Source organism: Hemitrygon akajei, chromosome 20 (assembly GCF_048418815.1).
Source record: "Hemitrygon akajei chromosome 20, sHemAka1.3, whole genome shotgun sequence".
Lineage (NCBI taxonomy): Eukaryota > Metazoa > Chordata > Chondrichthyes > Myliobatiformes > Dasyatidae > Hemitrygon > Hemitrygon akajei.
This window is the reverse complement of record NC_133143.1, coordinates 15030356-15047671: the sequence shown is the minus strand read 5'-3', so window position 1 is coordinate 15047671 and position 17316 is coordinate 15030356. Positions and strand designations below refer to the sequence as shown.

The window sequence follows — 17316 nt, the reverse complement described above, 5'->3', positions numbered from 1 at the left end:
CAGCCAGGAACAGTCACGTGACTTAGAAGCTGTGAGTGATAGTGTTCTACAGGTACAGGGATGTGTATGAGATTAATATCTGATTGAAGGCATACAATGCAACTTAAATGTTGCTCTTTAAATATCTTGGCTTGAGGGAAAGATTTTTCATAAAACCTGGCAGTCCTGTGCATAAATCAGAACTGTCGCCATTTAGAACAGTGAGGCTGGAAATTGTGAATTTTGAGCTTTGCAATTTCCACATCATTTTTGAGGATGTTATCAAGGCTTGAGGGCCTGAGTTGCAGGGAGAGGTCAGACAGACCTTCCATTGACATCTTTGGTCACTGTATTAGGGATTATGCCTGGAACCTCTTTGTGCATTACATAGGAACAGTGCTCTCTACTACAACAGTGATACTGTTCCCATCTTCCCTGATAAACTCAATGCGAATTCAAATCTTCCTTGTGGAGTTTCCACCCTTTTTCTGAATACCATCATAGATACTTCATTTTAAATGCATCAGCAGCCAATAAATGTTCTCAGTACCTAATGACATGAGGAGTAGGCCAGTTGTACCTTCTCTACCATTCAGTAAGATCATAGCTAATCTTTTTATCTCATTTCCATTTTGATACCTTCTTTTCTGGTCTTCACCAAAAGCTGGTCCATATGAGAATGAAAATCACATACCCAGTTTAAGTGTGCTTAGGTGAGAGCTTTGTATCCAGGATTGATTCACCACCTAAAGGCAGTAAACATTGACCTCCTGCCCCTTTCAACTTACTCATGTTGTGCACACACAGAGAATGTGGACCAGGGAAAAGGACATTAATACTCCTGTTAAAAAGGTTGGTTATTTGAATGGTCAATTTCATTTTTGAATTCCAAGTGTTTTCATAAAAGGTGCTTAAGTAGCCATTGAATCTATCATGTTTTGGATTTGCTGCAGCCAATAAATATATAAGTTGAAAGCTAAGTTCTCATTTGGTGAAAAGAAATTGCAGGGTGTGATTAGTGCAAAGATAATTTGAACAGAACTGCCATTGCTGCAGCAGAAATATTCAAAGGAAAGGGTCAGTAAATCAAACACCGGGAGGTTTTCACCAATCTATTGTTTACAGCTTGACCTGCTGCTCTTTCTTTGTCTTCAAAGGACTTTCCTTAGACAAGGGATGTCCATACTGCACATTCCTGCAGTTCAGCCGAGGATACAAAGCCTGTTATGAGATCAGTCCATTAGGCAGATCTGTTTTGGTAATGAGCATTCATTTCTTCAGTCTGCTCAGATGTTATGACCTGTCCATTCAGTATTACAGATGAACTGAACTCAAATATGCCCGTCACTGATAGTTCCAGAAAGTGCTTGTTACCCTGGGATTTACAAGCCAAAACAAACTTATTTACATTCATTAGTTTACAAATGTGTTGATAAGAGTCAAATCCATTAGAATCCTTTTGTGTGGGTAATTAAGGCCAAAGAATAATAAACTGGACCAGTAAGTAATGTGTTATAATGGGAAGTATCTGAATTTTAGTTTCAAAAGACTTATGTAAAAGATTCATCATTTAAATCAGTCAAAATTAAGTTTCTTTTAGCAGAATTAAAAGTATTACTGATCTTTTTCAGTGTAATTACGCAAATGGTTTATATTGTTATTTTGCAATAATATTATCTAACTGGTGAAAATAAACTCCGGAATGTCACAGGAATCACAGGAGTGTCATTAGTGTCATTAGAAGAAATCCTTTTGAGGCCCAGGCACACTTTCATAAACATGACCTATCAAGGTCTAATAGTAGGTGGTCAACAATGTTAATCCAAGACTTCCAAGATGACATATTTTTAATTGAAATGGTATCCTTAAGAGATGTCACAAGGACTTACTTAAATCTTTCCTGAAATAAGAGTTGATTTTCTGTAAGCTGATGCTGCAGCTGACCTTAGTTTTGTCTCTGATGGGGCATTTTGGCATTCTTAGGAATTTATCCCATCATCTGGGTACTAATTAATTCCAGGAATTGGACAACAGTATCTAAATTCATTTGATATTTCTTACATTTCTTTTGGCTCTTGTGTCTGAAATCTTCAGTTTATAACATGAGAAATGTCTCATGATACTTTAAATCCAGGTTTACATCTTGAGTTATTTATTATAAGACTCATACAGACTCATTGTAGGTATGCGAAGCTGGAGAATATGTGAGTCATTAATTGACTTGGTCAAGCACACATTCACATAAAGTGCATCCAAGCCTGATCAATGTTATTTATTATGCAAAACTCGTGATTAACAGGGGATGCTGACAAGTTAAAATTGAAAATATAAGCGGTTTGGTCAATTTACTGACTTACTAACTTGGGTGTGACTTTGGTCTCCAATTCTACAATAAGATTCTGTAACATCAAAACAGTAAAGTGTCTGTTGGTCTCCCCCCTTGCTGTAGAAAGAATGCTATCTCTCTCTCCCTTGTTAGTGAGAGAGAGTCAGTGGGATGTTGAACTCTTGGAATGAACAGTAGTTTTTGATGGACTGTAGACCATGGTCTTTCTTTGGGGCTTTGTTGTTGCTTACATGGTAGGTTATGGGATTTCTGATACCTTCTGCTGGAATAAGTGAGGGGGTTGGGGTGCGGGTAGAAGGAGGGGAGAGGGTTGTTGCTGTTTGCTGCTGTTTATGCATGGGAGGGGCAAGGGGCTTTGGAGTTCTTACATTTTTTTCTGTCATTCATTTTTGGGAGTTTCTTTTGTTTCAAGGATGTCTCTGGAAAGTAAGAATTTCATACTGTATATTTTTTCCAATATTAAATGGAGCCTTTGAACCATTGAAGATTTTCAAAGCTAGGACTGTAGAAATTACTTTATTACATATTTTTACATTTACTCTCAGAATGTGGGGTGTTGTTGACACAGACAACATACCTGAACTATTTTTGCAAAGTCATGGTCAGACTTGCTGTTCAGCTGGTGGAACTGCAGCCACAAAATTGTTAGATGAGTGCTTCAAGATTCCAACCCAGCAATAGTAAAAATAAATGGTGACATACAGCTGTACACCTGCTTGGTAATGCACATATCCAAGCAACCAATCATTATGCAGCACTCAATGCATAAAAGCATGAATACATGGTAAAGAAGTTCAGTTATTGTTCAGATCAAATATCAGAATGGGGAAAAAATGTGACCTAAGTTGGGCGGTTTGAGTATCTCAGAAAATGCTAATCTCATAGAAACATAGAAAACCTACAGCACAATACAGGCCCTTCAGCCCACAAAGCTGTGCTGAACTTGTCCTTACCTGAGAAATTACCTAGGGTTACCCATAACCCTATATTTTTCTGAGCTCCATATACCTGTCCAGGTATCTCTTAAAAAACCCTTTTGTATCCGCCTCCACCACCGTCACTGGCAGCCTATTCCACACACTCACCACTATCTACATAAAAAAACTTGCCCCTGATATCTCCTCTGTACCTACTTCCAGCATGTTAAAACTATGCCCTCTCATGCCAGCCATTTCATCCCTGGGAATCCCTGACTATCCACACAATCAATGCCTCTCATCATCTTATACACATCTATCAGGTCACCTCTTATCCTCCGTCGCTCCAAGGAAAAAAAGGCCAAATTCACTCAACCTATTCTCATAAGGCATGTTCCCCAATCCAGGAAACATCCTTGTAAATCTCCTCTGCTCCCTTTCTATGGCTTCCACATCCTTCATGAAGTGAGGCGATAGTATTAATGGTAAGACTCTTGAATACTATCTCCTGGGATTTTCACACATAACAGTCTCTAGAGTTTACTGAGAAATGTGCAAAAATAAAAACTAAAAATCCAGTGAGTGGCAGTTCTTTGGGTGGAAATGCCTTGATAGAGAGAGAGGTCAGAGGAGAATGGTCACAGTGGTTCAAGCTGACAGGAAGGTGACAGTAACTCAAATAATCATCTGTTACTTCAGTAGTGTGTCGAAGAGCATCTCTGAATGCACAGTACATTGAACCTTGAAGTGGATGGGCTATAGCAGAAGAAGTCTATCAACAGAGAGAAATACATACAGTAGCCACCTTATTAGGTACAAGAGGTACCAACACAGAATGAGTCATGAATTAGGCTACCAGTATGTGTGAAGGTGCTATTGTTTGGATGGATAAGCATGCAGCAAATGATGGAAGTCAGAAGTTTGGGAATTGTGGTGTATAAAGTATTGGCACATTGCGCCAATGTACAGCAAGTACAGAGTGTAAAATGCATGAATATGCATGGAACAGCTGGAAAATGACAAAGAACAAAATGCCATCAGTATAGAGGGAGAAAGGGAGACTAAAATTGCATTGTCAGAGATAAAGATCTAGAAATATCACAAGTGAAACTGAACTCATCATGTGCTGTCTGTCCGTAGGAGCAGAATTAGGCCATTTGGCTCACTGAGTCTGCTCTCTCATTCATGATGGATGACTTTTTTCAACATTCTCCTGCCTTCGTCAGGTTTGGATATGGCGCAAGTGCGGATTAAGAGACATTGAAGCGGGTCGATAGTTCACAAAACTTTCATACGAACAGTGTTAAAAGGAAAATAAACAATAAGCACTAGGCCAAACCGGGCCATTAACTAAAACTCTCAAATAGGAAATGAAGCCTACACTGTGGCTGAAAAGAACATCTAATTATTAAACAAATACCGCTAGTCTTCAGAGTCAGTTGACTCAACAGTCCAATTTCTCAGGCAAGGCCATTGCAAACAATGATGAAGCATTGCTGTGCTCTGTCCAAGTCTTGACAAGCACTGCGACAACAAGTATGGAATTAAATACTATCATGATTAAATAATAATTAGCTGACATGTGCAAATTCACAAGCGCAGTTGCCGTAGCTACTGTGCTGCCAAATCTGTGGTTGTGACAGCATTCTCCCCATAACCCTGAAGCCTTCTACCAACCAAGACCTGTGAAGCTCAGCCTTAACATATAGCCTTCATAGCCCTCTGTGGCTGGACTTCCACAGATTCACCACCTACTGACTGAAGAAATGTCACTTCATTTCACTATTATTCTGAGGCTGTGCCTTTTGATTCTAGACTCTCCTACTAAAGCAGCTATCCTCTCCACATCCACTTTATTCAGGATTTCAGTATCCAGCAGAGTGCTGTAGTGAGAGTGATCAGTGCACAAGGTAGATCTGATGGAAATGTTGGAACATTGAGACAAACACAAATACAGGTCCTTCCTCAAGTTATGGCAGGGTTATGTTCCAATGAACTGTTTATGAAGTTTACAAATTGGAAATGAGGTCAGAAACCAATTGTCCACATGACAGGCAACTACAGCAGCTGCTGGTCTTCCAAATGTTTGTTCATATGCAAGGGGAGTACATAATACAGGTGTTTGTAGCCTAGAGAGGACCTGCATTGAGGAAATAGTGAGACTTTGGACAAACAGGATAAGATAGAGCAAAGAAGCATTGCATGAGCTAAGTTATAGCAACAGCTCCTAACAATCACTGGTCAGGATCCACTGCTGAAGACCATGGAACCATTTTCAATGGGCAAATGGCACTTTACTCCATGTAAGATTTTTCATTTTCTTTGTATGCTTTTTGTTATTGGTTTTATTATTGCCCCATATACCAAGATACAGCTTTTATTGGCATGATAAAAGCATGTTAGATCATGCTTTTCATGCTCACTCTCATTTGCGCCTGTCAGTCTTGGTTAGGTGAGTAGATTCTATTTCATTTCCTGAAGAAGCTGTTCCCTTTCAGTCAGGTTAGGTGACCCTGCTGTGGTGAAACACTGCACAAGTATTCTGCACCATTCTTAAAATTATGCTAACTTACTGAAGATCTAACAAATATATGTGACCACTTGCAAAATATGAATATCTGAAAGCTTTCACTGCAGCCTCAGGAGAAGCTGCATAAGTTCAATTTATAGCTGTATATTAGCATAAGTACCTACTTAAAGAAAAAAACAATTTGTTACCCTAAGACGCTCCACCAGCTACAGTAAAGACAAGAATAAGCTGCTCCAATAGCTTCTCAGTGACATTGAACTGTATTCCATTTCATCATTCACTTCATCTGAAGGCAAGACTATTGGCACAGTTTTCTCAACCTGTAAATGGATAGGAAGAATATATGAGCTAACTTTAGAAATGGTGCTTTCAATATTTGAAAAAATTAGATCCTGTTGGTGCTCACTGTCTACTTGTGATGTGAATACAGATGAAGCTATTATATGTCAGTTTATTCAGCCAACAACTTCCGCTACAGGCTACTCCTGTGTAACAAGCCATTCAGTTTTTACTGATATCTGTAAGCTGATTTTATCTATAAGTCAGAAAATGCACAGAAATCACTCAATATGGTAACTGCAGTATTTTGACAAATGGCATTAAAAGCACATAAAGCTGATTAGAAAGAAAAGAAAGAGGGGAATTTAGTTCTGCTGTTCAGAGGAATGAATGCATGTACACACACTGGACTTTTTGTTATTTTATAATATTTATGGGAGCTCAATTGTATTTAAGTTGAGCATTCTTAACCTGGAGATGGTCTGAATAGAGCAGGGGTCCCCAACCTGGTGTCCACTGACCCCTTTCTTAATGGTATTAGTCCATAGCATAAAAAGGGCTGGGAATCCCTGGTATAGATTGTACACATTTTTCATGATGCAATTCTTTTAGTCAGTGAGTGGACAAACGTTTGTGCTTTCCCATTGCAAATGTAAGTCAAAGTGACTTTAGGAATTCATCGCACTTGGGAAGAAAAGCAATTGTAGGTATGGCCTGGTTAAACTAAAGAATGGAGTTTCATCTAATAATGACTCTACTGGTGAATTGGTACTGTATGTTATCTATTTGCAAGCAAGAATCCAGTACATTGAAGGTATCTGTTGTGAATTTGATATTTCAATAATATTTGAGTAATCTTGTTTGATTAAGCATTCTTGTTTGTTTAACTATTTAATTATGGGTTATATGTAAAAATACATTAATTGCATATGCCATCATGCTACCACATGATACCAGCATGCCTGAATTAATTTAGAAACATAGAAAACCTACAACACAATACAGGCCCCTTGGCCCACAAAGTTGTGCCGAACATGTCCCTACCTTAGAAATTACCAGGCTTACCTATAGCCCTCTATTTTACTAAGCTCCATGTACCTCTTAAATGACCCCATCGTATCCACCTCCACCATTGTTGCTGGCAGCCCATACCACGCACTTACCACTCTCTGAGTAAAAAACTTACCCCTGACATCTCCTCTGTACCTACTTCCCAGCACCTTAAACCTGTGTCCTCTTGTGGCAACCATTTCAGCCCTGGGAAAAAGCCTCTGACTATCCACATGATCAATGTCTCTCATCATCTTCTACACAATTTAATTTAATGTGTTGTTGTTACAAAACTTAACAGTACCTAGGCATATGGAGAAGAAGGGAGTCAGCTATAAAGGCAAGCTTTTTCATAACTTCCAAAAAACTGGAAAGATCCCAGAAATAAAACAATTGAATAATCACTCTGCAACAGTGGCATACTGCATGCAAAATCTTAACAAGGCTATTCCTATTTAGGGGAGTTAATTTTACTTTCTGGTATTATTATGTGGTCTATTGGGAAAGAAGACAGCAAAACAAGTGAAAACAATTGCTTTCCCAGGAATATGATGCAGAAAAGAGTTGTGATATACCGTATATTTGAATCAAATTAGAACATAAAAACATAAGAAACAGGAGCAGGAGTAGGCCATCAAGCATACCCTGCCACTCAATAAGATCATGGCTAATCCGTCCGTAAACTCAGCTCCACCTACTTGCCTTTTCCCCATAACCCTTAATTCCCCTCCTATGTAAATCTCTATCTAACTATATATTAAATATATTTAGTAAAGAAGCCTCAACTGCTTCCCTGGGCAGAGAATTCCACGGATTCACCACTCTCTGGGAAAAACAGCTTCTCCTCATCTCCATCCTAAATCTTCTCTCCTGAATCGTGAGGCAATATCCCCTAGTTCTAGTCTCACCTAGCAATTGAAACAACTTTCCTACTTCTATCTTATCTATCCCTTTCAAAATTTTGTATGTTTCTATAAGATCCCCTTTCATTCTTCTGAATTCCAGAGAGTATAGTCCCAGGGGACTCAATCGCTCATCATAGATTAACCCCTTCGTCTCTGGAATCAGCCAGGTGAACCTCCTCTGCACTGCCTCCAAAGCCAGTATATCCTTCCTCAAGTATGGAGACCAGAATTGCACACAGTACTCTAGGTGCAATCTCACTTGTAAGCTGTATAGTTACAGCATGACTTCCCTGCTCTTGAATTCAATCCCTCTAGCAATGAAGGCCAACGTTCCATTTGCCTTCTTAATAACCTATTGTACATACAAGCCAACTTCTTGCGATTCATGAACAAACACTCCCAAGTCCCTCTGCACAACAGCATGCTGCAATCTTTCACTATTTAAATAATAATCTGCTCTTCTATTATTCTTTCCAAAGTAGATGATCTCGCATTTACCAACGTTGTATTCCATCTGCCAGACCTTGGCCCAATCACTAACCTATCTATATCCCTCTGCAGACTCTGCATCCTCTGTACAATTTGCTTTTCCACTCAATTTAGTGTCATCAGTAAATTTTGCTATGCTATACTCAGTCCCCTCTTCCAAATCATCAATGTAAATGGTAAACAGCTGCAGGCCCAGCACCAACCCCTGCGACACCCCACTCACCACTGACTGCCAACCGGAGAAACACCCATTTATACCAACTCTCCGCCTTCTATTGGTTAACCAATCCACTAACCATGCTAATACACTTCCTCTGATTCCATGCATCCATATCTTATTTATAAGTTTCTTGTGTGGCACCTTATCGAACGCTTTCTGGAAATCCAAGTATATGACATCCACTTGTTCCCCTCTATCTACTACACTCATTATGTCCTCAAAGTACTCCAGTATGTTTGTCAAACAGGACCTTCCCTTTCTGAAGCCATGCTGCATCTGTCGAATGGAACCACACCTTTCTAAATGTTTTGCTATTTCTTCCTTAATGACAGCTTCAAGCATTTTCCTGACTACACAGTTAAGCTCACTGTATGAGAGTTGCCTGTCTTTTGTCTACATACTTTTTAAAAAACTGGTGTGACATTTGCTGTCTTCCAATCTGCCGGGACCTGCCCAGAGTCTAGAGAATTTTGGTAAATGATTACCAACGCTTCTACTATAACCTCCGCCAATTCCCTCAGTACCCTGGGATGCATCCCATCAGGCCCAGGAGACGTATCTACCTTCAGGCCCTCTAGTTTGCTCATCACTCTCTCTTTAGTGACAATGATTTTTCGAGGTCCTCACCTCCCATTTCATCTATAACATCATCCTTTGGCATATTTGATGTGTCCTCCACCGTGAAGACTGACACAAAATAGTCATTCAATGCCTCAGCCATTTCCTTATCACCTAATATCAATTTCCCCTTCTCGTCTTCCATGGGACCTACGTTGATTTTAGCCTCCCTCTTCTGCTTTATATATTTATAAAAATTTTTGCTATCTAATTTTGTATTTTGTGCTAATTTATTTTCATACTCTATCTTCCCTTTCCTTATTTCTTATTTAGTTGTTCTCTGTTGCTTTTTAAAGTTTTCCCAATCCTCCAGTCTCCCATAACTCTTTGCGACTTTGTACACATGAACTTTTAATTTGATACTATATTTTATTTCCTTAGTTAACCAAGGCTGGCTCTCCCCACACTTACCGTCCTTACTTTTGATTGGAATATACTTTTGTTGAGCACTGTGAAAAATCTCTTTGAAAGTATTCTATTGTTCCTCAACTGTCTGTGCTCCCAATCCACATTAGCCAATTCCTCCCTCATCCTGTTGTAGTCTCCCTTGTTTAAGCATAATACACTAGTTTTAGAACTATTTCATCCTCCATCTGTATGCGAAATTCAATCATACTATGATCACTCTTTCCAAGAGTGACTACAAGATCGTTAATCTTACCTGTCTCATTGCGCAGGACTAGATCTAAGATAACATTTTCCCTTGTAGATTCACTAACATGCTGCTCAAGAAAGCCATCACGGATGTATTCTATGAAGTCCTCCTCAAGACTTCCTTGACCAACTGATTCACTTAATCAATGTGGAAGTTAAAATCTTCCATGACAACTGCCGTTCCTTTCTTACAAGCCTCAGTTATTTCTTGGTTAATCACCTCTGCCACTGCAATCTTTTTATTAGATGGCCTATAGACAATTCACACCAGTGGACTCAATATTCTGCTCTGTAGATCTTATATCGTCTCTCACAATCGCCCTGATTTCATCCTAAATTAAGAGCGCCACCCCACCTCCTTTGCCTTCCTGCCCATCTTTCTGTATTACCTGATACCCTTGGATATTTAATTCCCAGCCATCTCCACCTTGCAACCAGGTTTCTGTAATAGCCACTAAATCATATGTCTTGGTACTGATCTGTGACACAAGTTCACTAACCTTGTTTCTAATACTACAGGCATTTAGATAAAGTGCCCTTATACTCATTGTCCTTTTAGAATCTAATGATCTATGTGATTTTTGCTTTTCACTTTTATGCACTCTACTCTTACTTTTTTCTTCACTAACTCTAGCTTTGGTCTCTGCATCACTTCCCTCTTCTTTTCTGTGTTGGTTCCCATCCCCCTGCAATATTAGTTTAAAACCTCCCCAACAGACTAGCTAATTGCTACAATTGACCATGTACAATTGGGTAAGGTGTACTTAACATAAAACATTGAAAATATAGCATAACAACAGACACAGCACAAGATGTTGTAAGCATTAAAATAATGAGATCTGATCTCTTCAGCATGCACACAATCCATGTCTTTTCACTAATTGCAAATTCTATTTGAAAGCCTCTTAAGCACTTAAGGGCTTTAGGTTCTGTGATCTCTTCTGGGGAGGTATGACCTGCTCAAAAGTGTCAGGTTTCACCCTGAACCCAATGGGGACCAATATTCTCATGGGCAGGTTTGTTAGAGATGTTGGGGAGAGTTTAAACTAACTTGGTAGGGGGTGGGAACTGGAGTGAAGGGACTCAGGATAGGACGGATAGTAAAAAAGTAAAGATAGTGTCCAGTCAGATTGTCTGGAAAAGCAGGCAAACGATGGGACTTGATTGCAGCCAACAGGCTGAGTATCAAAGCATTAGGGATTCAGAATCAGAAAGGACAGCAAATACAGTACTCAAGGTGTTGTATCTCAATGCACGTAGTATAAGAAATAAGGTGGATGATCTTTTTGCAATATTACGGATTGCCAGGTATAATGTTGTGGCCATCACTGAATTGTGCTGAAGGATGGTTGCAGGAGGCAGCTGAACGTCCAAGGTTCCATGTTGTATCAGAGGGATAGGAAGGTAGGCAGTAGGGGTGGAGTGGCTCTGCTGGTAAAGAATAGCATCAAATCAGTAGAAAGGTGTGACATTGGATCAGAAGATGTTGAATCCTTGTGAGTTGAGTTAAGAAACTGCGAGGGTAAAAGGATGTTAATGGCAGTTATATACAGGCCTTCCAATAGTGGCTGTGAGGTGGACCACAAGTTACAACAGGAAATAGAAAAGGTGAGTCAAAAGGGCAATGTAGTCGTGGGAGATTTTGACATGCATGTTGATTGGGAAAATCAGGTTGGTGATGGATCTCAAGATAGTGAGTTTGTTGAATGCCCAAGCAATAGCTTTTTAGAGTAGAGTTGAGCCTAATAGGGGATCAGCTGTACTGGATTGGATTTTATGTAATGAACTGGTGGTGATTAGGGAGCTAAAGGTAAAAAAATCCCTTAGGAACCAATGATCACAATATGATTGTGTTCAACTTGAAATTTGATTGGGAGAAAATAAAGTCTGATGTAGCAGTGTTTCAGTGGAGTAAGGGAAATTACAGTGGTATGAGAGAGGAGTTGGCCAAAGTAAATTGGAAGGAGCTGCTGGCAGGGATGTCAGCAGAGCAGCAATGGCGTGTGTTTCTGGGAAAAATGAGGAAATACTCAAATGGTAAAATAGTAAAACTGTGGCTGACAAGGGAAGTCAAAGCTATTGTAAAAGCAAAAGAAAGGGCATACAACAAAGCAAAGATTACTGGGAAGATAAAGGATTGGGAAGTTTTTAAAAACCTACAGAGAGCAACTTAAAAAATCGTTAGAAGGGAAAAGATGAAATATGAAAGCAAGCTAGCAAATAATATCAAAGTGGATAGTAAATCTTTTTTCAAGTATGTTAAAAATAAAAGAAATGACAGTGGACTACTAGGACTGCTAGAAAATGAGACAGAAGAAATAATTACAGGGGCCAAGGAGATGGCTGATAAACTAAATGAGTATTTTGTGACAGTCTTCACTTTGCTTGATGTTGTAGTGTGTGAAGGAAGAGAAGTGGGTGCAGTTACTGTTACAAGAGAGAAGGTGCTCAAAAAGCTAAAGGACCTAAAGTCACGCAAGTCACCCTGACCAGATGAACTGCACTGTAGGGTTCTGAAAGGGAGAGTTAGAGATTGTGGTGGCATTAGAAATGATCTTTCAGAAATGATTGGACTCTGGCATGGTGCCAGAGGACTGGAAAATTGCAAATGCTATTCCATTCTTTAAGAAAGGAGGAAGGCAACAGAAAGGAAATTATAGACCAGTTAGCCTCAGTGGTTGGGAAGATGTTAGAGTCAATTGTTAAGGATGAGGTGATGGAGTACTTGGTAACTCAGGACAAGATCACACAAAGTTAGCATGGTTTCTTTCAGGGAAAATCTTGCCTGACGAACCTGTTGAAATTCTTTGAGGAGATAAGAAGTAGAATAGATTAAGGGGATGCTCCACTGGTTGTATATTTGGACTTTCAGAAGGCCTTAGACAAGGTGCCACACATGAGGCTGCTTACCAAGTTAAGAGTGCATGGTATGTCAGGAAAGTTACTAACATGGTTAGAGCATTGGCTGATTGGTAGGAGGCAGCGAGTGGGAATCAAAGGATCCTTTTCTGGTTGGCTGCCAGTGACTAGTGGTGTTACGCAGGGGTCGGTGTTGGGACCACTTCTTTTTATGCTGTATGTAAATGATTTAGTTGATGGTATAGACAGCTTTGTTCCCAAGTTTTCAGATAATACTAAGATTGGAGGAGGGGCACATAGTGGTGAGGAAACAAGTGAGAAGCCGAAGGACTTAGACAGATTAGGGGAACGGGCAAGAAAGTGGCAAATGAAATACAATGTTGGAAAATGCATGGTCATGTACTTTGGTAGTAGAAATAAATGTGTGGACTATTTTCTAAATGGGGAGAAAATCCAGGAATCTGAGATGCGAGGAACTTGGGAGTCCCTGTGCACAACACCCTGAAGGTTAACTTGCAGGTTGAGTTGGTGGTGAGGAAGGCAATGCCAAGTTAGCATTCATTTGAAGAGGTCTAGAATACAAGAGCAAGAATGTGATGCTGGAGCTTTATAAGGCACTGGTGAGGCCTCACCTTGAGTATTGTGAACAGTTTTGGGCCCTCATCTTAGAAGAGATGTGCTGGCATTGGAGTGGGTCCAGAGGAGGTTCACAAGAATGATTCCAGGAATGAAAGGGTTATCATACGAAGAACGTTTAATGGCTCTGTGTCTGTACTCGCTGGAATTCAGAAGGATGAGGGGTATCTCATTGAAGCCTTTAGAATGCTGAAAGGCCTAGACAGAGTAGATGTGGAAAGGGTGTTTCCCATGGTGCAAGAGACTAAGACAAGAGGGCACAGCCACAGGATAGAGGGGTGCTCTTTCAAAACAGATACGGAGAAATTTCTTTAGCCCGAGTGTGGTGAATTTGTGGAATTTGTTGCCACAGGCAGCTGTGGAGGCCAGGTCGTTGGGTGTATTTAAGACAGAGACTGATAGGTTCTTGATTTGACATGGCATCAAAGGTTATGGGGAGAAGGCCAGGAACTGGGGTTGAAGGGGAGATTTTTTAAAAAGTATTAGCTTTGATTAAATGGCAGAGCATACTCGATGGACCAGATGGCCTAATTCTGCACCTATGTCTTCTGGTCTTATGGTCTTTTCTGCCTCCACAATACTCCTAGCAGCACATTCCAGGCACCCACCACTCTGTGTAAAAAAAAGTCACCCTGCACACCTCCTTTGAACTTTCCCCCTCTCACGTCAAATGCATGCCCTCTAGTATTAAACATTTCAACCCCAGGAAAAAGATATTCAATTGTCTATCTATGCTTGTCATAGCTTTGTGAACTATCAGGTTTTCCCTCAAACTGTGCTGTTCCAAAAAAAAACAATCCTTAGCTCTTCTTGTCTTCTAATACAGGCAACATCCTGGTAAACCCCTTCTTCATCATCTCCAGAGCCTTCACATCCTTTCTGTATTGGAGTGACCAGAACTGAATGCAATACTCCTGATGTAGCCTAACCCAAGTTTATTACATTTGGGGAAGTGAATTCAATGAACATTATTTTTGGTGCAGATTTTCTGTTTCTATTTTTGCTAAAATTGCACTTCTACACAGAATAATTACTTGCAGTTGTTTGTGTGATGGTACACAGAGTTACATCTAAATATCACAGATACCTCCAAGGAATCTGATTAAATACAGGACCTATGTTGAAAACTTGGAGACATTACTATTGTAATGAAATATGGAAAGATGTTGTCAAGATTATGGATTATGTCAAACAAAATACTGAGATTTACACTCAGTGGCTACTTTATTAGGTACCTCCTGTACCTAATAGAGTGGCCACTAAGTGTACGTTTGTTGTCTTCTGCTGCTTGTGGTAGCCCATCCACTTTAAGGTTCTATGTGTTGTGCATTCTGAGATAAACTTCTGCACACAATTGTTGTAACACCCAGTTATTTCAGTCACTGTCACCTTCCTGTCAGTTTGAGCTAGTGTGACAATTTCCCTCTGACCTCTCTCATTTTCACCCATAGTACTGCTGCAGACGAGATGTTTTCTTTGTTTCCATTAAGCTGAGTGGTCTGAATCAGCCTTTGTAGGACAGAAGGCTAGAAGAGTCTCTGCCTCAGAGTGCCAGAGACCTGGGTTCAATCCTGACCATGAGTGCTGTCTGTGGTGAGTTTGCATGATCCCCCTACGGCTGCCTGGATTTCTTCCAAGATGCTCTGGTTTCCTTCCACATCATAAGGATGTGCAGCTTAGGAAGTTAATAGTCCACCTTAAATTGTCTCTAGTATAAGTGAGTGGTCATATATTGGGAAGATACTTTCTCAGGAGGCTAAGGAAATTTGGCACATCCACATTGACCCTCACCAATTTTTACAGATGCACCATAGGAAGCATCTTGTCCTGATGTATCACAGCCTGGTATGGGAACTGTGACTGCAAGAACCTGCAAAGTTGTGAACATCTCAGCACAACCCAGAAGCCAGCTTTCCCTCCATCGACTCTGTCCTGCTGCCTGGAGAAATAAGCCACAGAATCTAAGACCCCTCCCGCTTCCTCCCTTCTCCCTCCTCTGATCGGGCAGAAGATACAAAATCCTGAAAGCACGTACCATCAGATTCAAGGACAGCTTCTGTCCCACTCTTGCAAGGCAATTGAATGGACCTCCTGTACAATAAAGATGAACTCCTGCTCTCTCCATCTACCTTGCTATGGCCCTTGCACCTTAATTGTCTGCCTGCATTGCACTTTCTCAGTAACAATAGCAATATATTCTGCATTCTGTTATTGTTTTTCATTGTGTACTACCTCAATGTACTTATGTATGGAATGATCGGTCTGCATGCAAAGAAAGGGTTTTCACTGTATCTCAATGCATGTGACAATAATAAGCTAATTACCAATGATATATCACACTTGACCCAGAAACTTGTGCACCTAAGCATTTATAGAAATCCAGTTCAACAGAAAATAATTGTAATTCAGAATGGTGGGAGGGGTTGAATTTTTCAAAGATGTGATGATTTATCAGATTGCTGTTGGGTGAGGAGAGAGTTGTTGTTTCCTGGTCTGAACTGACTAAGTGCAGTGGCTACTTCCTTCTGTTTTTATTGCATTTATAAATCTGTCTAGAATTGGCACTCATTCTGTGAAAACAAAGCTGACAAAGGGAGATGGATTTTGCCACGACTGAAGTCTGATTTATCTCCTGAAGGATATCTTGGCCCCAATATCACGGGCAGTTATTTATCAATGCAGCCTTTTACTGAGTGATAGACAAAGAAGGCAGGTTTTACTACACTTAGAGCCTTTGAAGTTTTGGGCCTGGACCATAGCAGTTGCTCTGCTCTTTCATTTCACCCACATACATGAAAAGTTTCTTTATCTTCAGATTGGAGTCACAACTGTTTTGTTGCTTTAAGAAGGCAACATCTTGCTGGACTGCTATTGTGGTCACAGTTCCTTCATTAAATCAACATTGTCCTTCTGCCAGTTCTACATCTTTGTGGATTGCTCTATAACCTTCCGCTGCACTTCTAATAATACAAGAACATGAAAAACTAATTTCATTTACTATTTAATTTTACCTAGACATGTGCAGACTCAGCTCCGACCTAACCTGTCAGATCTGTTTCTCTGTCCATATTTAGTCCCTCTCCTTTCTGTTTTTATTTCTTGTATTCAGAATCAAAATCAGAATCAGGTTTAATATCACTGGTATACATCTGAAATTTGTTGTTCTGCAGCAGCAGTACATTGCTATACATAATAATAAACAAAAACTTTAAATTACAATGAGATACGTATATACGAGGGATGATTGATAAGTTTGTGGCCTAAGGTAGAAAGAGTTAATTTTAGAAAACCTAGCACATTTATTTTTTGACATAGCCCCTCCTACATGTACATACTTAGTCCAATGGTCATGGAGCATATGGATCCCTTCTTCGTAGAAGTGGTCCACAGCAGGGGTGATTGATAAGTTCGTGGCCCAAGGTAGAAGGAGATGAGTTATACAGCTCACGTTAGATGCACATGCAGTTCAACTCTTTGAGTGAAAATGCAGCAAGTTTGAAGTTAATAACTCATCTCCTTCTACCTTAGGCCATGAACTTATCATTGTGTGTGTGTGTGTGTGTGTGTGTGTGTGTGTGTGTGTGTGTGTGTGTGTGTGTGTGTGTGTGTGTGTGTGTGTGTGTGTGTGTGTGTGTGTGTGTGTGTGTGTGTGTGTGTGTGTGTGTAAAAACAAGAAAGCAAGAAATAAAAGTCAGGTAATGTTTTCAGGCTTCTGTACCTCCTTCCTGAAGGTAGCAATAAGAAGAGAGAATATCCTAGCTGATGGGGGTCCTTAATGATAGATGCTGGCTTTTTCAGGCATCACTTTTTGAAAGTTTCCTTGATGCTCCAGA

At 40.1% G+C, this 17316-nt stretch overlaps 1 long non-coding RNA gene across 1 annotated transcript in view; it reads left to right on the top strand.

Annotated features, from left to right (window-relative positions):
• Positions 1–2487: 2487 nt before the first annotated feature.
• The window catches only part of LOC140713951 (uncharacterized), a 34034-nt gene continuing 19205 nt past the window's right edge, over positions 2488–17316 (top strand). Inside the window, exon 1 of the long non-coding RNA XR_012095777.1 lies at positions 2488–2559. This is a non-coding gene — a long non-coding RNA (uncharacterized lncRNA). The remainder of the gene's footprint in view (positions 2560–17316) is intronic.